The sequence below is a fragment of the Penaeus monodon genome, chromosome 39 (assembly GCF_015228065.2).
Source record: "Penaeus monodon isolate SGIC_2016 chromosome 39, NSTDA_Pmon_1, whole genome shotgun sequence".
NCBI lineage: Eukaryota > Metazoa > Arthropoda > Malacostraca > Decapoda > Penaeidae > Penaeus > Penaeus monodon.
In genome coordinates, this window is record NC_051424.1 from 18,675,230 (window position 1) to 18,681,125 (window position 5,896).

The window sequence follows — 5,896 nt, forward strand, 5'->3', positions numbered from 1 at the left end:
TGGTCCCCCAAAGAGGATCGCACTAAGACATTCCCAAAGGTGAAGGAGGCCAGCCTCAACTCTGATCCCGGAAACCATCTACGGCCGCCTAGCTGTACAACTGACACTCGTATGGGTTTGGCACGTTTTACAACTACATATTAATAGTTGATAAACCTTCAATATGATCATATACTGTAAACCTTCCTTGGCCGTGAAAAAACGCGCAAGATTTGGGTAAAGCGCTTCCGGTGGGGCTCTTCTAGTTCTCCAGACAGCAGACCTGGCTAAAAAATGGCGATAATCCCGGTATGAGTGAGGTCCAATGTCTAAGAATAGTGGAACCCAGGTTTTGGAAAAACACTAGAAGCTAGAAACTACGGATTCACATACAGTAACGATATGTTTTATTGCATTACACTAATTTGATCATAGTGAATCTGAAGTCGATAACTAATAATGAGATTTATGATTGTTTCAACAAGTCTTGACAATAACTTATTTCAATGTTAAAATAACTGAACCAATCCATTTACAATGTAGTCTCTTTAGTTACTAGTATTGCACTTTTACAAAGGTGAAGATCCACTAGTGTGTTTGGTGGTCATTGAAGGAAAGCAAGGACTTTTTGCATTTCACGTAATTATCATCATTGACCTGTCAACAAAAAAAAAATAATAATCGTCATCAACCTATCAATTATCACCTAAGTGTCAATCATGGGATAATTATCATTAACTCAACTACCAAATATTTATCACTAACCTGACAATTATCAAATAATTATCATAACCCCAAACCCCTTGCGGACATCTTTGTCTCGATAAAATAGATAGATAAAATAAATAAATAAATACTATATTTTTACAGATCTACGCTTTCTGTATCTCCGGTGTGAAAACAAGGTGAGATGATGTGCTCTCGCTGCGCCCGGGACGAAGTGAACAGAAAATTTACCAACATGGGCCTCGGAACAACAAAGGTTGTCATCTACCAAACTGTGCGGTTCTTTCTTTTATTGCAATCTATAATACTACCAGTAACAGCAGGAAAAGTGTCATTATTAGAGATTACAAATAATCTCATGATAATATACAATACTAATTTACGGGCTTGTTTCCAGACAAAGGAAACCCCAAAGGAAACCCCACTGGCCAATGCCCATCGTCCAGCAGCTGCCATCGTGGTGGATGGGAAGTAGCCGAAGCTAACGCTGGTGGTATTTGTATGCCGCGCGTTGAAACCGCTGGGTGTCCGCCACTCGGCCGAGAGTCCAACCCCCTCACATGATATGATTGAATAAATAATTGTTAAATGGGCTTGTCAAAAGTTCAGCTTATAACTTACAAATAAATTATAATGACAGAATATTTACTTTGGTAGTCTTCTGAATCAAGTGTGTTGCACTTTAGTGAAGAATGTTAAAAAAAAATGCTTGAAAAATTCGCAAATGGAATAATAAAGAAATTTGTTGAAGTCTGCAAGGTATATTTACCTTAGAGTGTACTCTCCAAATATTAAAGAGAATGCCCACACTAAACGTATGCTGGTATTTGAAGCTCACACTTTTGAAATGGATCCCCCCACAAAAAAAAAAAAAAAAAAAAAAAAAAAAAAAAAAAAAAAAAAAAAAAAAAAAAAAAAATTGGTGTGTGTGTGTGTGTGTGTGTGTTTGCGCTGTGTGTACACATACCTATATGTTTGTACACACACACACACACACACACACACACACACACACACACACACACACACACACACACACACACACACACACACACACACGTGTGTATATATATAAATATATAAATATATATATATATATATATATATATATATATACATATATATACATATATACACATATATGTATAAGACGGTTACAAGACTTCACAAATTCCAAGTGTATGTGTGTGTGTGTGTGGTGTGTGTGTTGTGGTGGTGTGTGTGTGTGTGTGTGTGGGTGTGTGTGTGTGGTGTGTGTGTGTGTGTGTTTGTGTGTGTGTGGGTGGGTGGGTGGGTGGGGGGGTGCGTGCGTGCGTGCGTGCTTATTTGTACACACACACATATATATACGTATATGTATGTACACACACACACACACACACACACACACATACATATACTTGGAATTTGTGAAGTCTTGTAACCGTGTGTGTGCGTGCGTGCGTGCGTGTTTGCGTGCGTGCGTGCGTACACATACACATATATGTATAAGACGGTTACAAAACTTCACAAATTCCAAGTATATGTATGTGTGTGTGTGTGTGTGTGTGTGTGTGTGTGTGTGGTGTGTGTGGGTGTGTGTGTGCGTGCGTGCGTGCGTGCGTGCGTGCGTGCGTGCGTGCGTGCGTGCGTGCGTGCGTGCGTGCGTGCGTGCGTGCGTGCGTGCGTGCGTGCGTGTGTGCGTGCGTGCGCGTGTGTGTGTGTAAATATGTGTAAATATATATACATATATATATATTTAAATATATATATACATATATACATATACATACACACACATATATGTATAAGGTTACAAGACTTCACAAATTCCAAAATCAATCAGAATTGACATTGTATTTACATCATGATTTGTCATCGGTATTGTTTCTAGTACAATTAATGTGCAACATCCTTATTTTTATCTTTAGACAATCTTTTACTGTTGGCTCTGCCATTACTAACAGTAGTTCTATGATTGTTATCAACGAAGATAATGTACACTGTAAAAATTCTCTTGTTCCTCAGCATATTTAAAAAATTCTTCTGTTCCTCCATGACAACAACAAAAAAGAGAGGAGAAAAGAAGTGCATAATCAATTTATCTTTTTCTAAACTGTGAAGCAAACTTTGCTTATCTCTTATTGACCTCAATTAATCTAATACTATATTGAAATTTTCTGACTCACCCTAAACTAAAAAGAAAAGACAGAAAATGACGAACTATTATTTTATCTATATCTACCGTTCATTCTGTGGTAATAACCATATATATTTTCAGGAAACACAAAACATTATTGTCAAGACACGGTATGGTATAGAGCTTACAAGTGATAACATAGTAATCTATAATATAATTGCTTTATCTTAAAGCTTGAAGCATCTACATTCAGTAAATAATCTAGTTTGATATAGTTCAGAATAATTATTTGCCAAAATTCTAAAAAGGACAACTTATTCTGACTTCTACAACTTCAAATAATTTTATTTCTTTTTAGGGGTCTCCTCTGTTATCAATTTGCTCCTTTTATGCAAAGTGTATGGAGGAAAAAAATAATCAATTTAATGCACAAGATCAACCAAAATTCATAATTACTGTATGACAAATAAAGTAAATTTGGTTGCTATACTGCTAATGATAATACTAGATGTGATCATTATTTATAACAGGTTAGAAAAGGAAATGGCCACTTAAATAAATTGGTTAATGATAAAAAAAAATGTCTAACAAATATTAAGCACAGCTAATGAGACAACAAAATCTTGAAATGTGTAAAAATAAACAAATAATAAAAGAAATATAACAACATATTTGTAAACAAAATAGTATTGTACAGTTTCAATAAATGATAACCATAACCCACACTAAAAAAAAAACACTTGGAATCTATTAATTCTACACTGTTTACCTGTGGCTTTACCATTGCAAAGTGAAAATAGACAAATATAATACTAACAGCAGCTGCTTTGCCTACTCGGAGTTTATAAAGGTTAGACAGCTGTGATTTTGTTTTGTCTGAGGTAAATTTGTAGACACTTTTTTGGGAAAAAATGCTGGAGTTTCAATTTGCCAACAACTGACAACTAGTCAAAACTAGCCTCGGACTAATAATCCAATCTTACTTTAAGACATTTCATTACATGTACAGTGACTCACACTTCTGTGCCAAATGGTTTCCATGTCAGTGCACTGCAAACACAGCTAAAGAGATAGAACTTCAGGAGGATGTATTTCTTGTAATATGTTTTTCCAAGACAAGATATATGTTTTTATATGATTTTTTATGTGATTAGAATGAATTTCACTTTTTTGTATTGCAGTCAGATAGATTTTATGTTAATTTCTTAGGGGTAGGGGACATTACTTGTAAATCTAATTGATTTCTGTCTAATAAAGTGGTTCTTAACCTGGGGGGTGAGCCCTCCTAAGGGGGTTTCAGTATTTTCCAAAGGGGGCACCAGCCCTTGGAAAAAAAGTAGTATTTCTCTAATTATCTTTGTTATTCTCTTAATGAGAGCATGATCACATAATGGAGAGTTTAATTATAATGCCACTATTTCATACTCATTAAAAAGACTAACAAAACATACTTATAATTTTCTTTAAAATCTGGGAGGAAATTTTATTTACAGATACAAAGGAGATGTGGAGGGAAGGACAAATTCCTAAAGGGGGGGGATGGTAGTTAAAAGGTTAATAACCATTGGTCTAATGCATGGCAATGTGAACAATGATTACTGTAACCAGTGCGCAAAAAAGTATCAATAAACATACAAAATGCACCTTGAAAGTAGATATTACTTGAACTGTTTCTTTATTCAATAGATCTCCAGGATGGATTGTCAATATACATGTTTTGCAATCAATACAGCCTTCTGCAGCAATATCTCTTCCTGCCAAGGTTATGAAAGTACTGATGATCTTGAATAATTTATCCCAAAACATCTAGACAAAATGGGAATTGACACTGGCCTCACTTTTTGAATGATCTGTTGACTTAGTGCTAGTTTCAGCTGTTTTCTGTCTGTAAATTAATCAAACTTCTTGAAATTGTTTTTTCCAAGAGTTGGATCTGCTTCCAAGCAAAGGGACACTGATTAAATCTAAAGCACATCAGTAAAATACATTTAACTTTTGAGTAGGTATAAAAATAGCTCTCACATGTGTCATGATTATATACTAAATAACTGCTATTTCTAAGTCATGACTGAAATAGTAATTCATTGATTTATTGATTTTATGTACTGTTTATCTTGAAATTATGATAATACTCACTATCCTGCCAGGCTACACATAGTGGATGTATGGCGGCCACACCAATCTATGAGCATGCTGTATGTGGATAAATATAAGTATATATTTTATGTTTTTCAGACACAGACCCTCACCCTATCTCCGTGTTTCCTCAATGGAGGCCCCATTCCCAGACCCTACCCGATCGTGGTGGTCTTATTCTATACAAGGTTTTTGTCGCAATCTATATTTTTTGTTTCTGATGTTATTATTTGCCTTAGCAAATTATTTCATGCATCAGTGAGTGTAGTTTTACCTTTCTTTATGATAGTGTCATAAGATTTTCCTGTAAATGTATACCATAGAATTACATGTTGCACAACTTTCTTATTACTAACTTGCAAAAGAAACACTAAAGATGAAGTGTCTTATTTTCTGTCTCTCTATCCATTAGAGGCTGTTTATCTTCTGCCTTACAGCTGTGTAACACTGAAAATGTTAATGTCACCGAGAGCTATACACAAAGACAGAGGAAAATGGACATTGCCTTCATACAGAACATAATATATAGAGTAATAAACAACAAAGGTCCAGATGCACCGATCTTGTATTTATTGCTGAATGACGAAATATCGCTGGAATTTTGGGTTTGCATGATAGCCTGTTTTTTGGGACTTCGTGCCTGGAGGGTGCAAATACCACTAAAACTATACCATACAATTTTCAACTGTAGTGACTCCCCCCCCCCAAAAAAAAAAAAAAAAAAAAAAATCCAGCTGATACTCTATGCTTGCAGTCTGGGGAAGAGGAATACTAAAACGGATGCAATTTTTATGCGACGGAATAGAACATTCGACTCATTTTAATCACATTGAAATATAGAACAAACCTATATCCTGTCTTTTAAAGTAACAAGTGTCACAAACTTAAAAAAAAAAAAAAAAAAAAAAAAAATCCATGCAACTACAAAAGTTTACT

At 35.2% G+C, this 5,896-nt stretch overlaps 1 protein-coding gene across 1 annotated transcript in view; it reads left to right on the forward strand.

Moving 5' to 3' along the window:
• The window catches only part of LOC119597322 (nuclear factor related to kappa-B-binding protein-like), a gene marked incomplete in the record, with an annotated part of 59,298 nt that overhangs the window by 19,680 nt on the left and 33,722 nt on the right, over positions 1-5,896 (forward strand).